Source organism: Dermacentor andersoni, chromosome 8 (genome assembly GCF_023375885.2).
Source record: "Dermacentor andersoni chromosome 8, qqDerAnde1_hic_scaffold, whole genome shotgun sequence".
NCBI classification, from domain to species: domain Eukaryota; kingdom Metazoa; phylum Arthropoda; class Arachnida; order Ixodida; family Ixodidae; genus Dermacentor; species Dermacentor andersoni.
Genome location: NC_092821.1, coordinates 149,376,556 through 149,395,356, shown reverse-complemented (window position 1 = coordinate 149,395,356; position 18,801 = coordinate 149,376,556). Strand labels below are relative to the sequence as shown.

Genomic DNA, 18,801 nt, shown 5'->3' with positions numbered 1-18,801 from the left:
AAAAGAACCGAAGCGTACCATGTGTAAAAAATGTGTGAAAACTACAGCTGCAAGCTTGCGCTATGCAGCATTGTCCAATGTCGAGATATTGTTCTTATGAATGTAGCACCCATCGCCCTTGTACACATATGTTCTGGCTTCGTTGCGCTATCATCGAGGCATTGATCGAGGTTAATAAAACTGTACCCACAACGAGTGCGTCGCCCTGGTTTCGGTTTCGGTTTTCGCTGCCATTCGTGATAATAAACCGTTTGTAAATCGTACTTTTTGTTGGCAATTCTTTGGATAGGGAACGAAAACAAAAACTGGCAATTAAAATAAGCAATACGTAAAATGTTTTAAACGAAAAACTGTTTCAACATTCTTTAAAGTAACTCTAACATTCTAGGGCTCTGTTTCCGCTAGTCAAAATGTGTCATGGCGGCTTCCTGTCAATTGGATGTGAGCGTGGACGTGAGCGTAACATGGGAGCTTCGATGGTACATCTAAGCTTTCTTGGTTATCCCGAGCTGTTCCTTATCCTTCCGCGTAATAACTCGCGTAATAACTCTTTCTTGTACCCAATAGAATACCGAATAGAGATCGTATAGAAGCTCAGAGGCTGCACCTGTCATTCACATAGACAGGTAAGGTAGCTGTTGGCGACCACTTTCAACTCATCTGGGGCGCACATAATTTTTTTTTGTGTGTGTTATTTATGCATGAATAGGCATGATTTTTCACGCCGCCTGAAGTCCTCGCTAAAAGTACGCTTTAAATGCTCTGCACGCCTTAAATTGACACCCATCTGTAACGTGTTTGAGCCGTTATTTATAGCCCATATCTTGCGGACTACGATTTTAACCTTATGCGCACTACCGCCCCTTTGTTCTGTTGCGCGCGCGATATCAGTGTTTTTAGATCCAGAAGGCTGCTTCCGCATGCAAAAAGAGACTCGCCGTGTTAGATTGTACACATGGAGAGCGAACGCTGTGACACGCTCTTTAAATTGGCCGACTGTTGCAAGCGCTGGCATCATTGCCGTCGCCGAAGTATATATACAGGCACACTACAATAGAGACATACGTATTTACAGTGCCAAATGAACAATTTTCGTCCCTTGGCGCTCTTCTGCTTGGCCTGACAGGCAGAGGTCACGCAGTGCGTTGCAGTGAAAGCGCATGAGCATACAGCGAAATCTACGCGAACGTTTTTATAGACAAATGCTCGAAGATTTCTATCACCAGCTGCCACTTGAAAGTGCGTTTAGCTAGCAAGCCAGCACTAGTGTCTGCGCTTTCAAGCATACACTTGATAATACGAAGATAATGCGACAAAGTGTACACATATGAATGCCAGATTCAATATTTCTTGACACTCGTAAATCCTCAAACCTGCCAGTTCTTGGTTAGTGCATGAAAAAGTGGAATTTTGTGTTGTTTGAAAGCAGACATTGGTTCATCCAAACGTGGCTTTGCGTAGGCCGTCGCATTGTATCAATGAATTATCAAATGCTTGGGCATTGGAGCAATGAGGCGATGTAGCTCCAAAAATGCACCTTTGTTCTCTTTTCACTTTGCCTCATGCTATTCTGTCTCAAGTTTAGCCAATGTCAAAGCAGCAATTTCGACTGGCACAGCAACGCTCATTTGAATGGCATCTGTCAATGTCGTAAGTTGTCATTGTTCCTTTCAGCACATATGTTACATGGCCTTTGACATCTTCATCATCATCATCAGCCTGGTTACGCCCACTGCAGGACAAAGGCCTCTCCCATACTTCTCCAACAACCCCGGTCATGTACTAATTGTGGCCATGCCGTCCCTGCAAACTTCTTAATCTCATCCGCCCACCTAACTTTCTGCCGCCCCCTGCTACGCTTCCCTTCCCTTGGAATCCAGTCCGTAACCCTTGATGACCATTGGTTATCTTCCCTTTTCATTACATGTCCTGCCCATGCCCATTTCTTTTTCTTGATTTCAACTAAGATGTCATTAACTCGCATTTGTTCCCTCACCCAATCTGCTCTTTTCTTATCCCTTAACATTATACCCATCATTCTTCTTTCCATAGCTCGTTGCGTCGTCCTCAATTTAAGTAGAACCCTTTTCGTGAGCCTCCAGGTTTCTGCCCCCTACGTCAGTACTGGTAAGACGCAGCTGTTATACACTTTTCTCTTGAGGGATAATGGCAAACTGCTGTTCATGATCTGAGAATGTCTGCCAAACGCACCCCAGCCCATTCTTATTCTTCTGATTATTTCAGTCTCATGATCCGGATCCGCGATCACTACCTGCCCTAAGTAGATATATTCCCTTACCACTTCCAGTACCTCGCAACCTATCGTAAACTGCTGTTCTCTACCGAGACTGTTAAACAGTTTTCTGCAGATTAATTTTTAGACCCACCCTTCTGCTTTGCCTCTCCAGATCAGTGAGCATGCATTGCAATTGATCCCCTGAGCTACTAAGCAAGGCAATATCATCAGCGAATCGCAAGTTACTAAAGTATTCTCCATTAACTCTTATCCCTGATTCTTCCCAATCCAGGTCTTTGTATACCTCCTGTAAGCACGCTGTGAATAGCATTGGAGCGATCATATCTCCCTGCCTGAATCCTTTCTTTACTGGGATTTTGTTGCTTTCTTTATGGAGGACCATGGTTGATGTGAAGCATTATATCTTTCAGTATTTTTACATACGGCTCGTGTACACCCTGATTCCGTAATGCCTCCATGACTGCTGAGGTTTCGATTGAATCAAACGCTTTCTCGCAATCAGTGAAAGCTATATATAATGGTTGGTTATATTCCGCATATTTCTCTATCACCTGATTGATAGTGTGAATGTGGTCTATTGTTGAGTAGCCTTTACGGAATCCTGCCTGTTCCTTTGGTTGACAGAAGTCTAAGGTGTTCCAGATTCTATTTGCGATTACCTTAGTAAATACTTTGTAGGCAACGGACAGTAAGCTTATCGGTCTAGAATTTTTAAAGTCTTTGGCGTCCCATTTCTTATGGGTTAGGATTATGTTAGCGTTCTTCCAAGATTCCGGTACGCTCGAGGTCATGAGGCGTTGCGTATACAGGGTGGCCAGTTTTTCTAGAACAATCTGCCCACCATCCTTCAACAAATCTGCTGTTACGTAATCCACCCCAGCTGCCTTCCCCCTTTGCATAGCTCCCAAGGCATTACTTCTTCCGGCGTTACTTGTGGGATTTCAAATTTCTCTAGACTATTCTCTCTTCCATTATCGTTGTGGGTGCCACTAGTACTGTATAAATCTCTATAGAACTCCTCTGCCACTTGAACTATCTCATCCATATTAGTAATGATATTACTGGCTTTGTCTCTTAACGCATACATCTGATTCTTGCCTGTTCCTAGTTTCTTCACTGCTTTTAGGCTTCCTCCATTCCTGAGAGCATGTTCAATCCTATCCATATTATACTTCCTTATGTCAGCTGTCTTACGCTCGTTGATTAACTTCGAAAGTTCTGCCAGTTCTATTCTAGCTGTAGGGTTAGAGGCTTTCATACATTGACGTGTCTTGATCAGATCTTTCGTCTCCTGCGATAGCTTACTGGTATCCTGTCTAACGGAGTTACCACCGACTTTTATTGCACACTTTTTAATGATGCCCACAAGATTGTCGTTCATTGCTTCAACACTAAGGTCCTCTTCCTGAGTCAAAGCCGAATGCCTGTTCTGTAGCTTGATCTGGAATTCCTCGATTTTCCCTCTTATCGCTAACTCATTGATCGGCTTCTTATGTACCAGCTTCTTCCATTTCCTCCTCAAGTCTAGGCTAATTCGAGTTCTTACCATCCTATGGTCACTGCAGCGCACCTTGCCGAGCACGTCCACATCTTGTATGATGCCAGGGTTTGCGCAGAGTATAAAGTCTATTTCATTTCTAGTCTCATCATTCTGGCTTCTCCATGTGCACTTTCGGCTGTCCCGCTTGCAGAAGAAGGTATTAATTATCCGCATATTATTCTGTTCTGCAAAGTCTACTAGTAACTCTCCCCTGCTATATTTAGTGTCTATGCCATATTCCCCCACTGACTTGTCTCCAGCCTGCTTCTTGCCTACCTTGGCAATGGAAGTCGCCCATCAGTATAGTGTATTTTGTTTTGACTTTACCCATCGCCGATTCCATGTGTTCATAGAAGCTTTCGACTTCCTGGTCATCATGACTGGATGTAGGGGCGTAGACCTGTACGACCTTCAATTTGTACCTCTTATTAAGTGTCGCAACGAGACCTGCCACCCTCTCGTTAATGCTATAGAAGTCCTCTACGTTACCAGCTGTATTCTTATTAATCAGGAATCCGAAAACATCTTCAGTACGACCTAAATGTGTTTCACAGCTGTGATTGCCTCAGTGCGTATAGAAGCAGCGAAGTGATGCCAAATACTTTTGCAGAATAACTGAAATGTGGGCAAGTTCATTCGGATTCATGATTATGGCAGATTTGAACCCAACACTGTGTAACACTACTACACAGACTGGTGTTTCGGGTAGTCGAGACAAGATTCTTATTAAAACCTCTTTGAGATTTGGCAAACTGTTAGCTAGGTGGGATAAAGTAATTGGATTCAGAATAGTAGCCTCAACATTGAGCACAAGGCAAGAGGTGAGTTTTTTATTGTGATCATTTTCTACAAGCATGCACATTAGCCTTACAGTAGTACGAGCATCTTTGTAGCACATCTTTCCCTGTATAAAAAGGGTCATGTTGCTTACTGTTTAGTTGGTGTTATGCATTGTCCACTTCTGTGGTGTTGATGCCCAGGATCTCTACAAAACGGAACCTATTTGGTACAGTCTTGTGGCTGCTTGTGTTCTCCCTTAGCCAGAGACGTGAAGGGGGGTTCACGGTCACTGACCAAGTCTGATGTATAACCCGACGTTTTGGAACTGCATACGGGCTCCTTGTTCACTGAGTTGGACAGGAAATCGTCGTCACTTATGTAGCCAGCACGTGACGTAACAAACATGCGTAAATGGCAGGCATAGTCCCTGGTGTCTGGTTCATCGTAGCTGGCGTTGATTGAATGGTTAGCGATTCTAGCAGCTGCCGGGATGACATGTTCTTTTCTTTGGCAACAACAGTGGCATTGTCCCAGTCAATCTTGTGACTATGTTCTTGCACATGTTTGGCAAATAATAGTCGTGTGACTATTATTTCTTAGATCACATTTTCTTTTCTTTTTTTTTTTTCCCCGTTTCCATGCCTGATCAGACGAACTTTCGTCGAACCCTTGATTATGTAGCCAGAGGCAGTGGCACTGGTTGTGTCCTGTTTGAGATGAATGGTCCTTTTGTCCGTCTCTATCCACTATGACCTGGGCTTATCTCCTGTCTGCTGAAGTGTGCCTGCATTTTCCAGGTCAACTACTCGGACATTCATGTCTGGATACAAATTGGGTAGATCTTGCATGCCATGCCCAACATCAGAGTAAGTTTTCTGTTTCTGCCAGCACTCTTGCTCATGCACTTTCATTTTCCTCCGGTCCGGGAGTTGTGGAAAGAAGCTGTCTGCAGTAGCTAGAAGTGTAGTCCTAAGCCTTCGGCTCGTAAGCATTTGCACTAACGAGGAGCTATATTTCAGAAGGCTCAGTATATATATCAAGGGAGTTCTTGGATAAGTTTACAGTGGCTTCTGTGAGATCACTGCGGTGTCGGTAGTGTGGACTGCATGCCATTTGTTGGAATTCTTATGAATTCTGCGAACAGCGAGCTGCGCCCTTTTCCAAGCTACAGTTTGTTGTGGTTCACGGCCACTACACTATTGCACGCCTTGTGAAAACAATGAGGCATTGAGTCACAACCACAGGTCCTGTCAAACTAGCCAGTACTAGCTCAGGATACCCTTACTAGTATTTTGTTATGATGAGCCACCGCACCCCTCCAATAGAAGATATGTCCATGGTGAACTTCTGTAACAGCTTTTCTCAGAATCCCAGTTGCAGGAGTGTCACCCTTCTCTTAGCCCTGTGGTGCTAGCATGCATGACATGACTTGAAGACATTTGCTGTTTGTATGTATTTATGATGCAGTACTTTGTCGTCTTGCTAGGCATTTATTGATTCCAAAGTGGCCTTCAAGTGAGAAGTGCTGGGTGGGTAAGCTCCTGTAGCTTCTTGGGCGCGATGGTTTTGTTGCCACAATATCAACATGTCTTGGACTACATCGTCCTTGTGAAGCCAGAATTCTTTCAGACTTTGCAACACCTTGGCCAGCTCTTTCAAGTGAAGATGCGAAGTTGGCAGCAGCATTAATCTAGTACTTGTTCTTTCTTCAGTTCTTGTAAAGAAGGTGGGGAGAGGCAGCATGCATAGCCTTCAATCTTGGTAGGCCCTTCTGGCGCCTGTTATTCTCCTTCACATGAGAACTTGACAGTGTATCAGCTGCGGGAAAGTCTTTGCCTAAGATGTACATTATGCCTCATAATGTATCAATCATATGTGCATTTTATGATTTGGGAAACAGATTGCTGCCCCATTTATAGAATTTATCTCAAGCTTGCAAGAAAGAAAGCACTTCTTTCTATATCTAGGCATAGCCAGGCATTCTCTCTCTGCAAAATATCTTGAGGCGTATCTAGTAACATGTTGCCCATCGTCTTGCTTTTGGCTGAGCACTGCAACTAGACCACAGCACAAAGCATCAGCTGTGATTAGCAGCTGGTTTCTCATTTTGAGGAGCGCCAGCCAAGCACTGGATCTGAAGAAAGTATTTCTTTCCATTTTGAGAATTCTTGAACCTGTGTGGGTTCCAGATAAACCATGCTTTGAAAACAGCATGCTGGGCAATGGGTGTAGTGTTTGTCATGTTAGGAGCGAATAAACCTAGATAGGTGGTCATGCCCATTAGCAGCTGTAGTTCTGGAGGATGGTCTTGGCATGTCTGTGACAGCTTTGAGCTTGTTTTCGTTCATGATATGCCCCAAGTAGGATATTATTGTGATGCCAAACTTACATTTCTCTTTGTTGATGGCAGCTCTTGCACAGTGGGTGCCCTCAAATGTACTGCAGAGTTTGTTGTGTTGCTGTTTAGTTGAGCATCAACTGATAACCTCGACCATATGACAAGCAACACATGTAAGTTCTGGATGAATATCATTCATATACCATTGTATTTGATCTGGGGCACGCCAGATACCAAATCGCATGAGCAGTTAAAGTGAAACCAATGGAATGGTGCTGTAAAGGTGGTCAAGAACTTTCCGTCATTTCTCAGGGATTTACCAAAACCCTGAATTTGGGCATCAATTTTTCATACACCAAGCTGTGACTCGTAGTATCTGAAGGGTATGCTCTACTGCAGGAATTGGATATGATGCTCATAGAACTTGCTTGTTCAGTTTTTGTATAATCCATAAAAGTGTAGAGTGCTCCTGATGGCTTCGTCACCACTACCATAAGCGTGCATCAAGGAGTTGGCTCTGTCATAGCTGTCGTAAAGGCAATCTTAAACCTGGAGAAGTTTGGCTTTTGTCTTCTATGAAAGTAGCCATACAAAACAGTGAAATATTAGTCCAAAGGACGCAGGCTTGAGCTTCAACATTGTCATGCAAGCTGCGCAAAGTATTTGAGGATGCGGCTTTGAATCTCCTTAACCATTAACATTCTCAATCTGTAAGCGCTCGACTTCACCTTCACAATCACCTCTGTGACCTATTTAGCAAATTTATTTGGAAATAGCGGCATTCTGCCTGATGCACGAGATGGAACTTGATGTTGTGCTAGTCGCCTTACACAGTGACCACAGTAACTTGGAGATCACCACCTTCTTGAAATGTCACGAACCACATTGTTTTCAGGTTGATACAAGAAATCGTGTCTAATAATCATCTCTGACAAAAAGAAATAACTGATGCCCGTGGCAAGGTGCCATTCAAGTGGTTGAGCTCCTCCGGGAGGTAGGGGGTGATACGAGTGAGAACCCTCAAAAGCCGATTATGGCCTTAGCCAAGCAGCCCTAGGTGACATAGTAAAGCTTTTTGGGCACGATGTCATTAGGCACCACCCTATGTAATTTATTTGCTTCCACAACCCCTGCATGGCTCACGAGTGTCTGGTGGTAAATTTCTGAAGCCACATCAACCTCAATGTAGCATTCCTAGTTCCGAACACTTCAATCTGCATGCCACTATGTATGGCAGGTGTTACTGGGAAGGAGACTGACGAACAGCTACACATAGATAAAAACTCTCTAAAGGCTGTTATTGCGAAAACACTGCCCAACATCAACACACGCTATATGATACAAGAATGTTGCTACTATGAAAGATTAATTCAGTCAGTAATTGAAGATGAAGATGGTTTTACTCAATAGCCTTATAAAAAATGGTAAAAGAAAGCTAATAAATTTGGAACTCATGTTTCAAATCTTGTCTGGAAAAAAAATCATTATGTCTTCAAATATCTCACGCAGCCGCTAATCCTGTTCTACTTCATCACCTTCAGGTATGCTAGAGAAGTCTTTCTCGTCATTGGGCTCCAAAATGTAGTTGAGCAAAAGAAGTAGACCTAGGTGGCTGACAGGATGGCTCTTCTTTAAGTGTGGTGCATAGAAGAAAAAAGCATGCAAACATCTTCAACACTGTAATGAGCATTAACTGTTAGGGATGAAACATGAAAAACCCCAGGGAAAACATTTAGGTTTGGTGGAAATGCAGAAAATACACAGAGACTAAAGACAGTGAAGGAAAATGAAAAATGTTTGTGTAAGCTTCTTCAGCAGTGCGTTTGTTGCCTGTAGACAACACCAGGTAGAACTTGGAAAGCGACCTTCACCCTGAGTTGACGTCAATTCTGCGTGCAATTGGTGCATATTGACACAAAGATGTGGGGCTCCCGCACCGCAGAACGGCGCGCGCAAAGGTCGGCGCTATGAAACACGAAGTGCGTAAACTGCACGCTCTTGTTCTGGCCCCCTATTAAAGAGAAGCGTATATTTTGCAAGACTCCGTCTCCAATCTGTGTTACATTTTTCTGGTGGAGGTGCGGGGTACGTGCTACCACTCCCAGATCAAACACCGTCTACAAACCCAGTACGAAGTCCGGTCAAGCTGACTACTGTGCAAGTACGGACAAGCTGCCGACTTCAAGGACTGCCGCCTGAGCATGAGCCTCTACGCAGTCAAGTAAGAAGGACGAATACATCGGTTCCATCTTCCTCAACCGCGCCGACCGAGGTCGTCCTCAACCAGCCACGAATCCCCACGTCCTTCCATGGGGACACCTTTGAGGATGTAGAGGACTGGCTCGATCACTTTGAGCGTGTTGCAGAATTCAATGGCTGGACTCCAGAGCGCAAGCTACGGAACGGCTACTTTGCCCTCAAGGACTATGTGTGGACATGGTTTGAGAATCGTGAGGCGGTGCCCTATCGACATGGGACGAATTCTGACAACAGCTAATCGGCACATACGCCAGCTTCGATCACAAGGAGCGAGCTGAATCTGCAATTCAGGCGAGAGTACAGAGGCCGAATGAAAGCGTCGCAATGTTTCTCGAAGATATATGCCGACTTTTCCGACGCGCGGATCTATCCATGCCGGAAGAAAAGAAGCTCAGGAACTTGATGCGCAGTGTCAAGCAAGAGTTATTCGGTGCCCTAATATGCAACCCACCAATGACTGTTGCAGAGTTTCTCGCGGAAGCCGTATCAATGGAAAAGGCACTGCAGCAGCGAACAAGGCAGAACCGCGACGTGTCGACCCTATCGCGTGACTCTCTCGCTATACCCCTGGACAATACCGACGCCTTGCGGGAGCTCATTAGGTTTATCGTTCGAGAGTAGCTTCAAAATCTTCAGGTGGCTCCAGCATCGGTACAGCGGCTCGATCTGGCTGAGGTCGTCCGGGAGGAAATCAGGCAGTCAGTCGAAGTCCCAGAGTGAAGCGAGACACCACAGCATGAGGTACGGCAGCCACAACCTTGCATGTCGTATGCGGAAGCAACGTGGAGTTCGTATTTTTCGCGATGTGAGCGACGTCCCGGACTTTCATGGTGTGCACGCCGTTGAACAAGCAACTGGCGACTTCAGGCCTCGCCGCATGCCATTCATGGCTGAAACACGACCACTCCGCAAGAGCGACGTATGGCGCACCGCAGACCGGAGGCCCTTGTGTTTTTATTGCGATGAAGCTGATCACCTCTACAGGGCGTGTCCTTACTGTCAAGCTGGGCTCCTTGGATTTTCACTGAATGCACCGTGCCCGTGCAATGGTGAACGCCCCCTGGAGTTTGAAGCATACCTCGCAGAGGCCAGGACCTTGTTTGCTCCACGATTCCTTAAACCCCGGTCACCGTCACCCGCCCGAAACCGGTCTTCCAGCCCCCTCTTCACATCGAGAGCAACGAGGCGTCGCTCACCCAGCCCTGCCTCCCAGGAAAACTGAGTCCAGCGACCTGCTGTTGGAATCGCACCGCTGGCACGAGTTGTTGTAATCTCGGCGCTGACACCCGTTGTTGCAAATGGGTCGCAAGCCCCAAGGGTAGCGTTGGCCTGGCGGCCTGGGGCACAACTGGAAGCATCCGAAGGTCCCGGCAAAGCATGAGTCGACTGGTAACAGAACAACTTGTTTATTCTAACATCGCAAAAGAGCGGGCGGTCAGGTCGACCGAAGTGGAGAGATGGGAGAGCACGTTACACAACAGAAGAAATCGGAGCCTCCCTCTCGGTGTCCGGGGGCAGCTGCTCTTATACTCTCGGAGTCGAGGGCAAGAGGAAGGCCTCGTGACGAGGCCAAGTGATGGCGGGGCACGGACACGCTGAGAGACATGTTGAGACGAGTGTAGTGACGCATCCGCCGAGCAGGCGCCGGTCGGACCTCCTCGCTTCACACTTGGGGAGCTCCTCTCCCCGGCTGCCACGCTTTGACAAGCGTGGGCACCAACATGCACACACACGCACACTTGAAGACACGTGGCACTGAAACATGCCTGGACGCGCGTGGCGGGGAGGCGTATCGGCGGCGCTGAACGGGCCAAAATGTCTGCCGCTTTGAACGAAGCCCCGGCGTCCGTTGCATCCGCGCCGGCTATACCGCGCATCGTAGGTGAAACGTAACACTGCGCAGCTGAGGTTGCTGACGTTGCGAACGCTGAAGATCCTCCACTACGACGACCGCTATATGACGTAATTGAGATGCAGAGAAAGCAGTGTAGTTCCGTGTCAGTATCCTGCGACGTACGAGTTACCATAGATGACCACGAAGTCACGGCGTTAATCGACATGGGTGCAGACACGTCTGTCATGAGCCAGAATCTCGCGTGTATGCTGAACAAAGTTTCGACGCAATGGACCGGAACTCGGATTCGTACTGCAGGAGGGCATCTCATAACTCCAATGGGTCGGTGCACGGCACGAGTCAACATGCAGGGCTTCACGTACATCGGCGACTTCGTCATTCTTCCTGAATGTTCAAAGGACCTTATACTCGGCATGGATTTCCTTGAGGCGAACAGTGCCATCATCGACCTGCAAGAGTCTAGAGTCAGCTTCACGACTACGCAAGTTATGGCGAACAGTAATGACAATGACCGTGACATCGCGCTTTGCGTAACTGACGATCACATCACGTTGCCACCCAAGAGTAGCGTGCTTACCCTTGTCCGATGCGACATGGAGGACGCCGCCGAAGGAATTGCTGAGGCAAACATGCCCCTGCTTCTTGAGCGCCACATTTGTATAGCCAGAGGGCTTCTTCGGGTGCAAAACAAATGTTCAGTCATTTTGCTAACAAACTTTAGCAACAAGTATCGGCATGTACCGCGACGAACGAAATGGCTGAACTGAGCTCATTTCCTCGCGAAATCGCTAACGTTACTGACATTGCCACATTGGAAACCGCATCGTCTCAGCAATCTGGGTTACCCAGCCTAAAAGAACGGATTCACTTTAACGCCGCTCTGCCAGACCATCAGAAAGACCGTCTACTGAGTCTTGTGAATGAATTTGTGGACTGTTTTTCAACGTCATCCAAAGTGCGGCGCACGTCCATCACAAAGCACCACATTATTACGGACGAGTCTGCACGTCCTGTCTGTCAGCATCCTTACAGAGGGTCTCCAGTGGAAAGGGAAGCGATCAAGCATCAGGTGAAAGAGATGCTCCAAGACGACGTGATCCAGCCATCCACCAGCCCGTGGGCCTCCCCTGCAGTGTTAGTCAGAAAGAAAGACAACACACTACGCTTCTGTGTAGATTACAGAAAGTTGAACCGTGTCACCAAGCGTGATGTTTATTCATTGCCACACATCGACGACGCAATGGATCGTCTACAACATGCCAAGTTTTTTTCTTTGTTGGATCTTAAATCAGGATATTGGCAAATCGAAGTTGATGAACAGGATCGTGAAAAAACAGCATTTGTGACACCTGATGGGCTTTACGAGTTCAGAGTTCTCCCCTTCGGTCTCTGTTCCTCACCTGCCGCCTTTAATACCACCAGCATACTGTGCTTGCTGAACTCAAATGGCAAACCTGCCTCGTATACTTGGACGATGTCGTTGTGTTCTCGAGCACGTTTGACGAACATCTCACATGACTCGAGAGTGTCCTCACTGCGATCCATACTGCCGGCCTCACCATCAAGCCTGAGAAATGGTACTTCAGGTTCCAAGAGCTCAAATTTTTTCGCCATGTCGTTGGTCCTCAAGGTGTCCGACCAGACCCCGACAAGTTAGCTGCCGTCGCTGAGTTTTCACCACCCACAGACAAGAAGGCTGTCCAACGCTTCCTTAGTTTGTGCGCATATTATGGGCGCTTCGTCAAGGGCTTCTCGAGAATTGCTGAGCCTCTGACAGGGCTTACATGCGACGATGCGCCTTTCATTTGGGCGGATGAGCAGCAGCAGTCTTTCAATGAATTGCGCGTTTGCAAGAGGCCCTGATACTTGCTCATTTCGACGAAGACGCTGACACTGAAATCCATACTGACTCCAGCAATGCGAGTCTCGGCACTTGTGCAGTGGCAAGCTGGTACGGAACGCACCGTTGCTTATGCAAGCCGCAGTCTCACCAAGGCTGAGAAAAACTACTCAACTACTGAAAAGGAATGCTTAGCGGTTGTGTGGGCAATTGGCAAATTCTGACCCTACTTGTACGGTAAACCCTTTAACGCTGTCAGCGATCAACCACGCCCTGTGCTGGCTTGCCAACCTCAATAGATCCTTCAGGCAGACTAGCCCATTGGAGCCTGCACTTACAAGAGTATGATATTACAGTTGTCTACTGATCTGGCAGGAAGCACAGTGACGCTGACTGTTTGTCACGTGCACCACTCTCTACGACCTCATCGGACCCTGACCATGACTTGCCATTTGTCGGCGTTATTGACGCCATAAAGATGGCTGAGCACCAGCGCGCTGACGCTGAGCTGCTGCCGCAGATCGAACACCTCCAAGGAGTTGAAGATGTTTTACCCCGCTCGCTCGTGCGCGGCTTATCATCGTACTACTTGTACAACAACGTCCTTTACAGGAAAAACTGCGTAAGCGGCCCCAATACGTACCTCCTTGTCGTGCCATCGGCACTACGCCACGACATTTTGCGAGCCTGCCATGATGAGCCATGTGCGGGACACCTGGGATTCGCCAAGACTTTAGGCAAGGATACGACAGAAGTATTACTGGCCCCGGCTTTATTCCTCTGTGCAACTGTACATGAAGACCTACCGCGACTGTCAACGCCGCAAGAAAGCACCAGTTAAACCGACTGGCTTTCTCCATCCTGTGGACCTTCCTCAAGCACCGTTCCAACAAATAGAATGGATCTACTTGGACCGTTCCCAGTGACCTCTTTGCGCAACAGATGGATAGTCGTCGCTACCGACTACTTAACCCGGTACGCCGAAACTGAAGCTATTCCGCAAGCAAATTCATATGAAGTGGCCAAGTTCTTTGTACGCCACATCGTCCTACGACATGGTGCACCGTCTGTTCTCATCACTGACCGCGGTACAGCATTTACAGTGCAACTTATGCAGGATGTTCTCCAGCTGACGCATAGCTCTCACCACAAGAGCACTGCATATCACCCTCAAACCAATGGATTAACGGAACGTCTGAACAGAACGCTGGCTGATTTGTTCTCCGTGTATGTCAACGTAGAGCACAAGACGTGGGACGCGATCTTACCCTATGTGACTTTCGTGTATAACACTGCTGTACAGGAGACTACACAGTTTACGCCGTTCTAACTTGTATACGGGTGCCACGTCAGGTCAACACTTGACGCCATGCTACCACTGGCTGATAATAGCCCTGACACCCTTCGATACAACTAGGGTCGACGCGACATCCATTACAATACCGGCGGCTGCGTGTGGGTCTGGATGCCTGTCCGCCGCCGTGGACTCTCAAAAAAGTTGATGCGCCGGTATTTTGGTCCTTACAAGGTTACACGCCGCCTCTGTGACATGGCCTACGAAGTGGTCCCCTACAGTTCTGACCCCAGTTCACTCTGTCGTCGTCCTCCCGCTAAAGTTGTTCACGTAGTGCGCATGAAACCATACTATGCGTATACGTGAATGCCGAGATGCACCTGAGGAGCTCCATTTCTCATGTCACTGAAATAACTTTTTGACGCGACCGAGACGGTCGCTTTTCTCATGGGAGGCAATTGACACAAAGATGTGGGGCTCCTGCACCGCAGGACGGCGCGCGCAAAGGTCGGTGCCACTAAAGACGATGAAGTGCGTAAGCTGCACGCTCTTGTTCTGGCCCGCCATTAAAGAGAAGCATATATTCTGCAAGACTCCGTCTCCAATCTACGTTACCATATAGTCCTTGTCGGGTGTACAATTAAACGTCATATTGCATGTTTTACATATTACTCATCTGATGTCTTAGCAGCATAGGTTTTTCCTCTGCCTTTCTTGTAAAAAAATGTTTGGGAAGTGCGCAAGTGCATCTACTTTGATTTTTTTTGTGCATGGCACATGTGCTGTTGGCTTGGAACTGATTCACAATATTAACAGCCGTAGCGTTCAGGGCCCCATGTCGCTGAAAATCCAGCAGTGGTGTTGGCGACCTTTTTCATGAGAAAATTAATCCCAAACCATGCATCCCGATTCATGCAGGCCCTCCACGTGGCATATAGGCGTTACTGAACGAATTAAAATTCTTAAAGTAGAATGTGTGAAAAATTCATGAAGTATGACTTGCACACAACCTCGAGACAGGATAGCGTTGGATTGTAATTTGAATATGCGAGAAAACATAATTCTGTTGTGCAGAAACTCAAACACAAACCCCTTTTCCAGCTGCCATTTCAGGTCTGTCTTAGGAGTGGCACGCCCCAGAAAGCTCGCCTTCGTGCATAGCATTTGCCACCAGCATTTCCAGGGAAACATTACAGAAGCATAAGCTGCAGCTGCCCGGAAGCGTGAGAAGCAGCCAGGGATCTTTTAATGCTATCGTGTTCCACTCTTAAAGACGCAGCTTAAATGTCCTCCAATCTTTTTTTTTTTTTGCTGTTTGGGGACTGCCTTCTTGAAGGTGTTGCTTCGTTTCCTTTCTGCTGTAGGGCGAATGTAATATCTGCTTTGAACAACAGCAAAGCCACATTTTGATTGCACTTGATGCTGGCTGCACTAGTGCGGCATCTCTCCTGAACACTATCCAACAGTTCACTATGATGTTATCACTGAAATAGAATACACAAGACACCTTCGTGTACCACTTCAACTACCTCGAAGTAATATGCCATAGCTCTATGATCATATCCTTAACATCCACTACTTTCTTGGATTCATTTCAGATAGCTGGAATGTACAGACTAAAAAAGCTCGGAAGTGCTTGCGCTCTTTGGAGAATTTTGTATGAGCATTTTCAGGCTGTTCTGGTGACACTAAAAAATACTGGCTCTCCTGTAATCGAGAGTGGATGTAAGCACGAAATGGCTGCCAACAAAGCAGATTGATTGTAGATGATACTAGCCACAATCTTAAAATGGGTGTAGCGTACATTCCCAACGGCACACCCCACCCCACCGCACCACGCAACTGTACACTGGTCCATATGGAAGCAAGTTTCCTGTCAAAGACAGAACCCCATTGCAAGTCTCGTCTTGGTCCACCAGATGCGCCGTGGACCTCGCGGACTGCTGGCATTGAAAAGAGCACAAGCAACTGTGTCTCAGTGCCAAAAAATGACAATCAAGTGTACAGTGCCTTGTATCTGCCTCTGAACGTCGCTATTAGAAGTGACCAATAAAACTTCGGCGTACTAGAAGTTACAGCTTGAGTGATATTGTGAGCAAATATTTAGAACTCAGAAGCAATATTTTTTGTAACATGTTTGGGAAGTAACTAGCATATGTATTGCAGTCTTGACTGTTTGCCCGGATGAGCTGGTTTGAGTGACAGGATAATGACTCTGGCTTTTGGTTCATTGAAGGTGGCTGACAACAGGAGCTAAAAGCATTTCATGCATAAAATGTCTGCAGCAGCGGCACTGTTCGGTTAGTCAAGGACCTCATTTCATGGCCCTCATTCTGACACCTTCGAACGCTGTTTCTGCCTTTGTAACGCTTCCTAGAATTTATCCTTCAAATTCTTATGTGAAAGAACCATGCATCAATTTTGGCGTATTTCTCAAACTGTACGAGCAGAATTGCTGCTGATTTCATAAATACAACCTATAAATCAATACAGCAGAATTGTTAGTTGAAATATGTAATCCAAATCAAGGAGCCATTCTCAAGACAATGTTCCCGCTGGCACTGATGCGTGGCATTCCTGGCGTTGGTGAAACCTTTATTCTACATGATAAAGCATGAAACATTCACACGTGCTCTTCTTTCCTTCTTTTTTGAGCTTTGCTGTTTCAAGGAGCTTTGCCCTTTGAGTGGCAGCAGCCTGATTGACATAGCTTCCGACTCACATATTTAACATTTTTGCACAGATTGGTCAAGGAGTAGCCAGATTTTGAGAAGTACATCTTTAGCAGAGTCTATAGGTGCTGGCTTTTGGTGTGGAGAGACAAGCAGCTTCATAGCTTCCCTCCTGTCTCTTGTCATTGTGTCAGCAAACTGAAATGAAAACTCTCGAAACAGTATATTTGCTAATGAGGAATCTTTGCAAGGCACATTGTGAAGCGCATGCCGATGAATTGCTTCAACCTTTCACATTAAACAAATTATGCCACGTGCTGTCGAGAGGCAAATAAAGCTGTTCGCTTTAAAAATTAACAATAATATCCGCAGTTTGTGAAGTGATTGAGATATTGTTACCCAGTACCTTCAACAAAGATATTATGGGAAACAGTGCAAGGAACTAGCATACTTACACTAATAGCAGGTATTTGGCGGAGTTGTATGGGAGACAAGATAGCCAACCAATTTTCCTCTAATGCATGTGAGCTTTGTCATCCTCATGGTGTAATGTAATCGTTTCAGGTAGCGGATAAAGAATGTGTGGTAACATGAAATGGCCTTTGATGACACAGGCGAGTAGTGGATGCCACACTTCAGTTCTAATTAAAGTTACATCAGCACAGAGCATGTATGCTACGACCAAGTTGGGTCCATACTTTGGATTACTGTGTACAGTGTCACTCTTCTGCATTGCAGAAGATGGAAGCCAGTGTTTCTTTGCTGTTGCCATTTCAATTTAGTATATTTTCATGTTTTCATGCTCTGCAAAATACAGCCAGAGGTTGCACGGTCTTGAAATGAAGACTACTTTTTGTGTTTTCAAGATAAAGTTTTAGCTATAATAAACGCAATTTCCAAAAAACAAATTTTATGTTTGGCCTGCCTTCTTTTGGGTGATCAGACATGGGAGCCATTGAGGCATCATGGCTCATATGTGCTCCATTTATGCTTGAGGTGTGTGTGCACAATGCTCCTTGCATGTTGAAAAAAAAAAAAAAATGGAGACCACCCATAATTGGTGTTGGCTTGCTTTCTTAGCCACAAGTGTTATTTGAAAATATAGCTGGTTTTTGTTACTCTTTCTGGCGGTGCATTTTAGATGCATAAAAATTATGATGGATGTGCATGTTCAGTGTGATTGCAGGAACGAGAAACTTTACTAGAAGATCCTTTGCAAGAGATGCAAGTGCTTGCCCATTTAATGAAAAAAAAAGGCTTTGTTTTCATTGTATACAGTAAGCTAAGGGTCAGGCGGACTTCATCACAAAAGCAAAGAGAGAAATTGGTTGACAGAGAAATGCAAAGCCTGCTGACCACATCGTAACTGTCTAGCGCATAGACAACACCTGCACGTTGGCCAACAGCATGGGAAAGGAGAAGGGATGGAAAGATGAAAGAGATTGCCATGAAGCACATGTGGTGAAAAGGAGAATGAAGCAAGAATTGGTAGCATTCAGAAAAAGCTAGATATTCTTGAGAAAACTGAAACATTGGACAAATAATAGCAACCTTTATCAAGTCTTACCGCCGTATTCAGCAATACATCTTGAAGCTCATGCTTGACTTGATATAAATGACGTATGGTGTGAATGTGCCCAAGATGCTCATTGCATTGCTTATGGTGTGTTCACGACAGGTGTCATTTAAATCGAGTCAAGCATGGGCTTCAAGTTAAGATGCATTTCTGAATACGGGGGTTAGTGTTATGGCATGGTGAGGCTCTCTGGAATGAAGACTTCATGAACTAGAGAATAGATGTGCCCGTGAGAACCTACTTTTACGTATTATCGCAGACATCTGAATCACAGGAGCAGTCTGAAGCATGTGGTAGGTTTGTGAAGAATTTCCGAGAAACCTGCATGGGTTTTCTCTGTAACAGTTTGCTACAATCGGGTGTATGACTCATTTTACATTTCCTGATCAC

At 46.1% G+C, this 18,801-nt stretch overlaps 1 long non-coding RNA gene across 1 annotated transcript; it reads left to right on the top strand.

Annotated features, from left to right (window-relative positions):
• The first annotated feature begins 418 nt into the window (after positions 1 to 418).
• Positions 419 to 17,743, top strand: LOC140219906 (uncharacterized). The gene is made up of 3 exons (XR_011896183.1): positions 419 to 479; positions 568 to 626; positions 15,762 to 17,743. It is a non-coding gene; the product is annotated as an uncharacterized lncRNA (long non-coding RNA).
• Positions 17,744 to 18,801: the final 1,058 nt, after the last annotated feature.